The sequence below is a fragment of the Micromys minutus genome (assembly GCF_963924665.1).
Source record: "Micromys minutus genome assembly, chromosome: X".
Taxonomy (NCBI): Eukaryota; Metazoa; Chordata; class Mammalia; order Rodentia; family Muridae; genus Micromys; species Micromys minutus.
In genome coordinates, this window is record NC_137970.1 from 1,786,839 (window position 1) to 1,799,868 (window position 13,030).

Genomic DNA, 13,030 nt, shown 5'->3' on the forward strand with positions numbered 1-13,030 from the left:
TTTGGGAATTCATTCATTTTCTCTTTAAAGGCCTCTATCGTCTTTATAAGATTAGATTTGAGATCATCTTCTTGTGCTTCAGCTGTGTTATGATATCCAGGACTTGCTGTAGCAGAATAGCTGGGCTCTGGTGTCATATTGCCCTGGCTCTTGTTGATTTTGTTCTTATGTTGTCCTTTCACCATCTGGCATCCCTGGTGTTGGCTGGATGTTCTTGATGTCAGCAGGACTCCTTGGAGAGATAGGCAGAGCCGGACAGTGGATCTCAGGGAACAGGACACTCTCATCTCTGCCCAATATGCCCAAGTTGGACCTAGCATTCATGCAACAAATCTGATATAAAGGAGGTTTTTTTGGGGGGGGAGATGATTGAGGGCCTGGGAATGGGTAGAGGTAGATGAGTGGACATCTAAACAGGCAGACAGAGGGGGCAGAGCCATAAAGGCATAGAATGGGGTGAGCAGAGGGCAGAAAGGAAGCCAAAAAGACCAGTGGGAACATATGGAAACAGAGACAGAGCTTGAGTGGTGAGAATTCTATAATAAGCAGCTCACACCTGAATCACCTGGCAGCAGTGGCAGGTGGTAACATAAATTCTTGATCAGTCCCTGGGAGGAGCCTAGTGAAATTACCTGTAAACAAAAAGAAAGTACTATTAGTAGTTAGGTATCAGCTTTCATATGAATCCCCACTTTGTTCTCTATTTACACCACAGTAGTCATATAAGAAGAAAGCTAGTACTGTGTAGTTTTTAATAAGTTGACCATCACATACACAAACTGTGTTCAGAATTACACCCATAATTGGATCATTTCCATTAAGTTTTCTCATTTTTCCTCAACATTTAAGGACAATGAGAAAGCAGAAAAGTGACTCTAGAAACAACTTCTAAGGGATAAAATGGCTAACTAGCTTTCATTCAAGCCAAAATTCAAGTGATTGATTCTCAAACATGAGATAGAAAATTATTACATAAGCACTATAACAGCCATCAGTTATATATGGAATGGTACTTTATTTTATTTTTAAAATTTTTATTATTATCGGGTGTATAATGGGGAGCAAATGTGCCATACATACATATGGAGGTCAGAGGACAACTCTTCTGTGTTGGTTCTCTCCTTTCACCCTTATGTGGGTTCCAGGAACTGACCACAAGTGGCCAGTATTACTAGCAATGAAGTAGCATTTTAAAATGCCTTGTTTATCTAGGTACAGTGAGCCACATCTGAAATCCCAGCATACAGGGGTTGAGGCAAGGAGATTGCTGAGAATTCTAGGCCAGCCTGGACCACATAGTGAGTTTAAAGCTAGTCTGGGCTATTAAACAAGACTCTATCTGAGCAAACAAATCCAAATTGAAGCTAAAAATAAATAAAATTCCACTCTCAATGCCCTTTTACAGTTAAAGATATGTTTTTTTTCTTTTAATTGTGGGAGTTTTTGAGTGACTGGTCTGAGGTTTGATAATAAAGTCATGGAGACACCTATATAGTTTAAGGCTCTTGGCCTTTTCCTGGCTGGGGCAGTCCCTCAGGAGGTTTCTAACTGAACTGACTTCTCTGCCATTGTGTCTATCTACACGGTTATCACTGCCTACTTCTGTGCCTGTTCTCATTTTAACTTCTGTCTTCCTGTCTTTCTGCATCTGTCAGTGTCTGTCTGCTTGCTCCTTCTGCTGGATAGGTTCTTTCTCTCAGCTCCAGCTACCAGCTCTTTATTTAACAAATGTCACATTTCTTTCTCCCACACACAAAAAGCTATTGCTGTAGTGTTAGGGAAGCTTTAATGTTTCTCAAAATATAGTCAAGACCAGATCTAGCTTAATCACAGTGGGTCTTTTTTATTCAAGGTAGCACCACCATGAAGGATGGTTTTGGTGGTAGGGAGCCCCAAATACCTATCAGGGCAAGACTTTATCATAAGTAGCAAGTGGGGGAGGGGAAGTGAGTGTGCAAACATATAATTGAGAAGTAACTATGGCCTTTAACATAATTGGCTGGTCCTGGGAGTCATATTGTTAATTTAGTTTCTATTTCCCTCTGCATTGGTGGTCATTAGGTGGGGTGGGGGGTGGTTTATAACCCAGGAGTACAGATGTATTGGGATAATAAACCTGGAGATTCTGGTCTTGTTGGGAGTGAGCCTAGAGACTGAAGCTAGGTTAAAGTTTTGTTGGAGAGCAACTTGGAAACTAATCCTAATTACTGGCCTATTAGTTTACCTGAGTGCAAACTTAGATAGGGTTCTCTAAAATGGAGTCTTAATTTGAAAGATTTGGCCTCTCATCCCCCCACTTGCTCTTGTGACTAAAAGGTCCAATCATGGGAGTTTATGAAGCTTCATGAAAACAGTTAGTGCCATGGCTGTCTTTGTAGTGTCTGCGAAGCATGGGTAGGGGCCCGTCAGTGAGTGACAGGAGGAAGTCTTGAAGCTGAATTATCCTCCTAGTGGCTAGAGTCTTCTTCAATTACAAACAGATGTGCAGTGGATCTATGATGCAACTCTGTAGAGCAGGGACCCTTTAAGCGAGGCCCTAGTGACTCCTGGTAGTGTTTCTTGACTAGGGCCCAATTTCTAGGCTAAAGTAGCTGGATCTCTGGAGGTAGACCTGCCTTATGGAAAGCAAGAATTTTAAGCCAAACACGTGTGTATACCCATTGGAAACCCTCAAGATCATGCAATAACTTCTGTCACTAGGTGAAGCAAGCATAACTTCAAAAGGGGTGAGTCCCATCTGGTATGGGGAGTTCTGTACTCTATAAAGGATGAAGGGGAAAAGAGTCACCCAATCACCATTAGTCTCTAAGGTCAACTTAGTTAAGGTCTCTTTTAGGATTCTATTTATCTCCTCTATCTATCCTGAACTCTGGGGTCTGTATGCACAATAAAGTTCCCAATCAATCCCCAGAATATTACCTAATCCCCAACTTACTTGTGACACAAATGTAACTCCATTTTCTGACCCTATAAACTTAGAAAAAAACCGATACCTTGAAGAATTTCTTTTAGTAATTTCTTTGTTACCATCTGTACAGTCCCATGCTTAGTTTGGAAAGTCTCAGTCCATACTTAAAATGTATTTATAAATACCAGCAAATATTTGCATCTGAATTTTCTTGGTTTTACCTCCATGAAGTCCATTTCCTGATAGACTCCTGCCTTAGTGTTCAGATATTGAGTACCAGTACTCTACTCATTGATAAGTGCATTCTTCAATTGACGGGTCTTTCAGTTTTTAACAACTTAAGCCATTTTCAAATTGGCATCTCTAATTATAATCTGGGACTGGCAGACTAAGTCATGCATTTTCTAGGTTCCAATGTGGGAAGAACAATAGATCCTTTTTGGTATGTGTAGATCCATTTTCTCTGGTACAATTATTTTGTAGTCAGCTGTCCTCTATCATCTCTTATGACACTGAGGAATTGGCAGGTTTTTGGCCCAGAACACATCTTCTGTCTTGTCAGAGAGTGTGGGATCTCCTGGGTCTAAAGCAAACAAGAGCATGAGGGGCCCAATTTGGAAAGCCACTCACTAGACTGTCTTGTTGCCCCCTGAGATGGAGTTTCTTTCCTTTTGATGTCTTGGTCAGTGAATGATGGCCAGCATTTTAGGCTCCCCATAGAGCACTTAGTAGGGAGAGCACTTTGTTTTCCATAGTTCTTCTTTCTGCCATCAGAAGACCTCTCTCCCTATATATAGCCCCACGGATATGAACAGTAGCAAAGGCACACAGGCTATCTATGCCTCATTTCTCAACTCTAACACCTTGGTCAGAGCTGCCAGTTTGGCTTTCTGAGCCGGGAGTAGTTTCACCCATATGATTTTGGTGTTTGAGATCACTGGTGGCCCAGAAGAACTCTATCTTGAATGAGGCTGTTGCCATTGGTGAACCATGTTGCCTCTCTCAAAGGAGTGTCCAAAAGGTCTTGTCTGGTCCCATGGATGTGGGCCAAAATGTCTGAGCAGTCATGCAGAGGCCCATTGATAAGGGTCAGGCAGCAGTACCTCTGAAAAGTTATCCTGGAGACATTCAAGAGGAGAGGCTGGTAATGAGTAATTCTGGCATCACCTTTAACCAAGAGGTCATTGCAACACTGATGTGTAAACAGGGGGTGGGGACATCCTTTGGCAATTGGTGACAGACTGGCCATTGGCTGACCCCAAAGCCCAGACTGTAAGTCTATGGAGGTTACCTATATTTGTCTTAGTGGAGGCTTGTAGTGTGAACTATCAAATAGTGATCCCACATTACTGCCAGCAAGGCACCGATGGCCAGGCAGGCCTGGCCTGTTTTTAGCTCTTTGTTGCAGACTTTATGACCCAGGATCTCTGATATCTCTCCACCTGGCTTGCTAAGTGCCCATGACAGGTCACTGCTACACCAGTCCCACACTTCAAAATTCCCATGACTAGCTGGGGTGTGCTTCTCAAAATCCCATGCTTTGCTATGCCATACCTTTCTCTCTGTAACCCAGCTGAGTCGCAGCATGAAGAAAAACACACAATCTTAGTTTCGAATCAACAATTACTGGGTACAGCAATTAGTATCCTAATTTGTAAGCCATTCTTAAATTATAAATCCTCCAGTAGCTGATCCCAATAGATCCACAATCTGAACCAGAGGCCTCTCCTACCTACATTTTATCTCCATTGTCTTTCCAGTCCAAAAGTATCTTCCTCCTGTCTCCTTTCTTCCTTTCTCCGACCCAGAGGTCCAGCCTACTCCTCACCCAGTTATTGGTTCCCTGAAATCCTTATTTATTAGGGGAAGGTTCTGCAACACAGGCTCAATAGTCCAAATTCCTCAGATCCTCCAAGAAGTTCTGAGTCTCTTTTAGACATTTTTGTTTTCAAGGCCTTGTTCCCAGAAAAAAAAAAAAATGTGGCATCACTCAGAATCTGTGAACAGACAAAGGCATAAACAAAAACAAAATCCAACAACAGAAAAAGATACAGCTTGCAGTAACAAGAACAAACCAGAAGGTGGCACTCACACAGGACAACCACAGTAGCACATGGATGTTTAAACAGACCTGGAGGGTTTACCATGGCAACACAAGCCACTGTTGCACAGACTTCCACCTTCGCACAAGCTTCTGCCACTCAGACAGATTCAGTGCTCTGACAGGAGGCAGGAAGTTTAAAGAAGCATTACAAACATATATATATATAAATGAACCCAGACTAGTGTTACCAGAATTGAGATCTCCCCAAATCAGTAGTATATCATAGGGAACTTTCCAGCCAATGCATCAAAATGTAGTGCCAGGGAGTTTTAGTGACCACCCCCCCCCCAAAATAAAACCAGACAGGAGCCTATCTGATGCAATCACAGTAGAGCTTTTTTATCCGAGCTAGCTTGGAACACCCAGCGCATAACTGGCTAGTGCTGGAACTCATATCATAAACTTAATTTCTATTTTCCTCTAAATTTGATGATCATTAGGCGGGAGATGGCTTATAACCTAAGGATGCAGATAACCCTGGAGATGTTGGTCTTTTGAGGGATGACCCTAAAGACTGGAGCTAGGTTCAGGTTTTGTAGGAGGGTAACTTGGAAACCAATGCTAGGTACCACCCTGTTAATTTACCTGACTTTATACTTAGATAGGGTTCTCTAAAATGGAGTCTGAATTTAAAAGATTTGGCTTATCATTACCATAGTGAGAGAAGTTCTACAGCATCCTTAGCTGATCAGCAACACAACTAATCTCAGTCCATATTTTAGCATTGCCTTTTGCCCATAGTGAGGGCAATGTGACCTTCTGTGTCCTCCTATATGGCAGTTTGCTTTTTCCCCTTTTTGGGCAACTGTGTAAGTGACAAACACATATAGAAAATAGGGAAGAAACCATAAAAATATCCTGCCAAATATCCACTTGGCTCTGCTATCACAGCAATTGACAATTAAGAATAAAGGGGCACACCTACCTAGCCATTTGATACAATATGTGTGTTGGGTAGGCCATCCCAACATCTTTTGAATTTAAATAGTGTTCTTTTGCTTCCTTGGTTAAATAGAATTTCCCCTCTTGCCATTTCTTCCTCCCAACACTTCCTTGGCTCTTCCCTCCCATTCCTCCTAATATCCCCCTTTACCCATCTCAAATACATGGCCTCTTTTCCCTTAGTTATTTTGTGTGTATGTATACATACATGGGTAAACCTGGCTGAGTTTGTCTAAGGGTGCTTGTTTGTTTATGATTTTATGCCTTCTCAGTCAAATTCTCAGTATGCATCTCAAGCTGACTTGGATGCGAACTTTCTGCATCAGTTTTCTTTTTCTGGATTTACTTACTTAATTTTACAAATGTGGGTATAATCAGTCTGGCACCAGGGGGTTTGAACAGGAAGCTATGCAGAGAAGATCATCCATCTTAGGCTGTGGAGGCCCCATCTGGCTCCCAATGCAGGAATGAAGCTGGGGACAGAAGAACCCTGCCTGGGACATCAGGGACCACTAGGCAGGAGAGAACTTGGATGACACTTACATGTCCCAAGCAAGGAGCAAGCCTGAGATGACCACTAGTCTGGTGCCACGCAGGTCTTGGGGGTAAAGACAGACCATGCCCAAGACGACCTCTGTCGTCTGGCTCCATAATGCACCAAAACATAGCACTCCTGAGACCATCCCTGAAACAACCTCAGACACTCAAAGACCCCAAGTACCATTAAGAGGAGCAAGTAAGTGGTGGAGAAATGGAAGAGAAAGAGAAGCAGATGAATGTGGGCCTAATGAAGAGAGGCAGAATTGGAGACTCGAGGGAAGTGAGGTACAGCTTGATGTGAGTAGCTGGTGATTACTCCTGGGATCATGGTGCAGTTCTAATGTATGCTGCCAATGCAGGCCATGTCTGGGTCCATGGCCCTGCAGCAGGAGCGGTCTCTTACTATCAAAAGTCCCTGGTCTGGGCTGCAACCTGGGGATATGTTGATGTGTGAGGGTTGTGCAGAACTGGTTCCACCCCTTACATGGACTCTTTGGGAAAGCTTTTCCTGTGTGTGTGAAGGCAAAAGAGCTAAGCCTGCTCCTGTCCATCTCTAGTACTCAGGAAAGCAAATGTCCTTCACCTTCTTTGGGAAGCACAGTAGAGCTGTCCCTGGATGCTAGGGTGGCAGGGGAGTCAGTCCTGAGAGCATGAGAACCCATGGCCTCCTCCCCTCCATCATCTCTCACTATCTGTACTGGCTGGTTTTGTGTCAACTTGACACAAGCTGGAGTTATCACAGAGAAAGGAGCCTCAGTTGAGGAAATGCCTCCATGAGACCCAGCTGTAAGGCATTTTCTCAACTAGTGATCAAGGTGGGAGGGCCCAGCCCATTGTGGGTGGAGCCATCCCTGGGCTGGTAGACCTGGGCTCTATAAGAAAGCAGGCTGAGCAAGCCAGGGGAAGCAAGCCAGTAAGTGACATCCCTCCATGGCCTCTGCATCAGCTCCTGCTTCCTGACCTGCTTGAGTTCTAGTCCTGACTTCCTATGATGATGAACAGCAATATGGAAGTGTAAGCAGAATAAACTCTTTTCTTCCACCCCCCCCCCAAAAAAAACCCCAAAAAACAAATGTGGGTATATTGTCTGCATTTAGGTATGTGTACCTTGCACCTGTTTGGGGCCTGAGGTGGTCAGAAGAGGGTGTTGGATCCCCTGGAACTAGAATGGCAGATGATGGTAACCACCATGTGGGTGGGTGCAAGCATTTCTTCTTGCCATGAAGGGATCCTTGCACCAATCATTGCTCTTAGCCACTGAACCAACCATCTATTCAATTTTCTTCCTGCTGTTATTTTTTCTTCCACAATTTATTTTTATTCACTTTACATCCCAATCACAGCCCTCTCTGTTCTCTCCTCCCAGTCCCACACTTACAAATACCTCTCCACATCTTCCCCCGATTCTCCTAATAAGAGAAGGCCTACTTGTATACCACTCTACCCTTGGACATATACTCCTAGCAGAACTAGGTGCATCCTCTCCCACTGAGGCCAAATCAGGTAGTCCAGGTAGGGAGAAGGGAATCCAATGGCATACAACAGAGGCAGAGACAGGACCAGCTCCAATTTTTAGTAGACATACATAAAAACTAAGATGCATATTTGCTACAAATGTGTAGGGGACCTATGTACAGTCCCACAATGCTTTCTGGTTGGTGGCCCAGTCCAATGAGCCCAGGTTAGTTGACTCCGTAAATCTTTTGGTCATTTCATCATGTCCTTGACTCCCCTGACCCCTCAATTCTGAACCCCACTTTTTCACAAGACTCTGCAAGCTCTGCCTGATGTTTGGCTCTGGATCTCTGCATCTGCCTCTATGACCTGGTGGCTGAAGCATCTCAGGGGATAGTTATTCTTGGATAAATAATGATTTAGATATGGAACTCTGAACTTCTCAAGAAAGATGATAGAATACTCTAAGTTGCAAAATATAAATAGACTAGACATTATGAACGTAAGTCCTACCTAATAATTTTCATAATTGTTTCATTTCTATTCCTATTCTATGCTGCTTAATATTGGGTTAGAAAGTCTTTATTTAGACAAAAAAGTAGAATTGCTTAGGTTTGGTATGTTGCTCTGTATTGGAATGCTAAGTTCTACATCCCAAGGTCTATTTGCCTCAAAACTAGACCTCAAGTGAATTCTACTGTATACCAGCTTTTGTATGCAAAACATGCTTCTTAATTTAATACTATTGGTTGAAGAAAAATGCCTACAACCTGTAGCTATGAAGAAGAAAGGTAGGTGGGTCTTCTATTTCCAGACTTGGAGTCTGAGGCAGAGACCAAAGAGAAGAGAAAGAAGAAAGAACGTGCCATGCAGTAGGTGCATTATGAGCAAATGACCATGAGGGCCAGCCTGTTGAAGTACGAGCAGCCTAGATGCAACATGGGAAGTGATATCTTGGGGTTATTGCCAGAGAAGTAGATAAAATAGCATAGAGAGGTACACAGACCCCACCGGGACAAAGCTGGTCTCCTCACAAAGGGCTGACACATTTGAGAGCACCGGAGAAACCACCACCTTGTTCAAATTCCTGACCCAAGAAGAACCCATCTGAAGCACTCAGTACACAGGAACCAAGGAACAGTATGGGACATGATCCTTCCAGTTTCTGCCTGTGCCAGGAGCTGACCTGGTGTCAGAGCACTCTGTACCAAGAACCCAGTAGGAGAGAGTTGGTATCAGAGAAATGCTGACAGACCTGAGCACACCAGTAAGATCACCACTGGTGCTCTAAGGGACCATTCCAGAGACTTTAGGACACAGGAATTGAGAAGCAGTTTGGAACAGGATTGTTCCAGTTTCAGTCTGCACCTTGTACTGACCCTGTACCACAGCTCTCTTAACCCAGACCCTGCTGGTAGAGAACTGGGCCCCCAGAAGTGTTGACACACAGGCTTACAGGAGGGTAAAGCCACTGTCAGAATCAGCAAAACCAGCTAACATCTGAGATAAGTAGATGGCGAGAGGCAAGTCCAAGAACCTAAGCAACACAAACCAAGGTCACTTGGCAACATCAGAAACAAGCTCCCCAACCAAAGCAAGTCCTGGATGCCCAACACACTGGAAAAGCAAGATTCTGATTTAAAATCACAATTCATGATGGTGTTACAAGACTTTAAGAAGGCCATAAATAATTCCCTTAAAGAAATACAGAACAACAGAAGTAAACAGGTGTAAGCCCTTAAAGAGAAAACAAAAAAAAAAAAAAAAAAAAATCAACAAAACAGGTCAAGGAATTGAACAAAACCATCCAGGATCTAAAAATGGAAATAGAAACAATGAAGAAATCACAAAGGGAGACAAGCCTGGGGATAGAAAACCTAAAAAAGATATCAGGAGTCATAGATACAAACATCACCAACAGAATACAAGAAATAGAAGAGAGAATCTCAGGGGCAGAAGATACCATAGAAAACATTGACAAAACAGTCAAAGAAAATGCAAAATGCAAAAATCTCCTAACCTAAAGCATCCAGGAAACCCAAGACACACTTAGCAGCTCAAATCTGAGAATAACGGGCATAGAAGAGAGCAAAACTTAACTTAAAGGGCCAGTAAATATCATTTAAAAATTATAGAAGAAAACTACCCAACATAACAAAAGAGACGCCCATAAATGCACAAGAAGCTTATAGAACTCTGACTAGGTTGTATCAGAAAAGAAATTCTTCCCTTCACATAATAGTCAAAACACCAAATGTTCAAAACAAAGAAAAAATACTAAAAGAAGTAAGAAAAAAGGGACAAGTAACCTATAAAGGCAGTTCTATCGAAATCACATCACACTTATCAACGGGGACTATGAAGCTAGAAGATCCTAGAAAGATGTCCTACAGACCCTAAGAGAGCACAAACACCAGTCCAGTGTATATCCCCTACTATATACATCAAAACTCTCAATTCTCATAGATGAAGAAACCAAGATATTCCAGGACAAAAGCAAATTTATACAATATCTTTCCACAAATCTAGCACTAATTAAATGAAAAACTCCAACACAAGGAGGGAAACTACACCCTAGAAAATGCAATAAAGTAATCTTCTTTCAACTAACCCAAAAGAAGACAGCCACAGAATCATAATTCCATCTCTAACAACAAAAATAACAGGAAACAACAATCATTTGTTCTTAATATCTCTCAACATTAATGAACTCAATTCACCAATATAAAAAGACATAGACCAACAAATTGAATAAGTAAGGATGACCCAACATATTGCTGTGAACAGGAAACACACCTCAGTGACAAAGACAGACACTACCTCAGAATAAAAGGCTGGAAAATAAATTTCCAAGCAAATGATCCCAAGAAACAAGCTGGAGTAGCCATTATAATATTGAATAAAATCAATTTCAACCAAAACTTATCAAAAAAGATGAGGAAGTGTGGGGGAAAAAGGCAATACTGGGAGCATAATAGGTTGACATAAGTAGAAGCCCCACGATGATTATGCAAATAATCATGAAATGGTAGGAGCTTTCTCAACTCCTGATTTTGAACCTGCTCTGCCTGGACACACCACTATGGGGCAGCTGTACATAACTCTAGCCACTCCCCAAGTACTGCCTCCACAGGAGAGAGTGACAGACTATAGCCAGATCAGTCATTCCCTAATTCTCTCCCCTGCACACGCGCACGCACACACACACACACACACACACACACACACACACACACACACACACACACACACAGTGCTAGAAAAACAACTATGGCCAATCTCAGAGGAAACCGAATGAGAAGCAGGTGGTTGGATCCTGGGCTATTTTAAAAGGACAGAACAAAGGAGAGGAGCACATGAAAATAAAGACATACTTTGAAATCTTCTCTTTGGTCCTGGCTCCTTTGTCCTCCATGAATGTTCTATTCTGGAGCCTTATCTCTGACTCTGCACTGCTTCTGACAGCCAGGCTGGGGTTAGCACCCTGCAGGGCTTTGATGTCAACAGTGCCCCACTGAGCATTGACCTGCCAGAGTTCACAGGCCCCCCCACAGCACCCCACTGGGATTTGTTCCCATGATTCTTAGCCTGAACCTCAAGCCAGGCTAAAAGCAGCAGAAGATGCCTTCCCTCATACGGGCTGTGCAGGACCTCACAGAGTCCAACAAGGAAGAACACTTGATACTAGTCAAAGGAAAAATCCAAGATTAAAAATCAATTCTGAATATCTATGCTCCAAATGCAAAGACACTTACGTTTATAAAATAAACCTTACTAGAGTCATATAGATACAAATGAGAATGCTTGCAGCTAAACATCAGACTGAACACAGGGACCCCAATAAAAGAGCTAAAGAAAGGATTAAAGGAGCTGAAATGTTTGCAACCTCATGGGAAGAACAACATTATCAACCAGCCAAGTAACTGAGGTGGGGAGGGTGATTGAGAGAGGGAGCACCTTCATGGAAGCAAGTTGAGGAGGAGGATGGAGGGGAGTGGGGGAGGAAAGGGTATAACATTTGAAATGTAAATAAAGATAATATCTAATAAAGTTGAAAAAATTACAAAAAAAAGAAACCTTACTAAAGATCAAAGCACACATTGTACCTCACACAATAAATGTGGAAGACTTCAACACCGCACTCTCATCAATGGACAGATCATGGAGGCAGAAACTGAACAGACACACAGTGAAACTAACATAAGTTATGAACCAAATGGATTTAAAAGATATCTATAGAAATTGTGGTACATTTATGCAATGGAGTACTCAGCTATTCAAAACAATGTCTTCATCAGATTTCGAGGCAAATAGATTGAATGTGAAGTTATCATCCTGAGTGAGGTAACCCAGTCACAAAGAACACTCATGGTATGTACTCACTGATAAGCAGATACTAGCCCCCCAAATCTTGGAATACTCAAGAAACAATTCACAGAATTTATGAAGCTCAAAGAAAAGGAAGGCTAGAAGGTGGATGTCCCAGTCCTTCTTAGAAGGGAGAACAAAACACTCATGGGAGGAAATAAAGGGACAGATAGAGGAGCAGGGATTGGAGAAAAGATTATCCAAAGACTGCTTCACCTGGGGATCCATCCCATATGCAACCACTAAACCCAAGCACTATTGCTGATGCCAGGTAGTGCTTACTGGAAGGAACCTGATATGGATGCCTCCTCAGAGGCTCTGCCAGAACCATACTAATACAGAGGAGGATGCTTGCAGCTAACCATTTGACTGAGCACGTGGACCCCAATGAAGGAGCTATAGAAAGGACTGAAGGAGCTGAAAGTGCAACACCATGGAAAGAACAAAATTATTAACTAACCAAACCTACCACAGCTCCCAGGGACTAAAACAGAAACCAATGAGTTCTTATGGAGATACCCATGGATCCAGGTGCATATGCTACAGAGGATAGCATTTTTTGGCATCAATGGAAGGAGAGGCCTTCAGTCCAGTGAATGCTCATTTTCACTGTAGGGAAATGGAAAGGCAATGAGGTGGAAGAGATAGGTTGGGAGAGGGAGCACCTTCATGTGTTGGAAGCTGTTTGTGCTGCACCCAAAGATGGTGCCGGC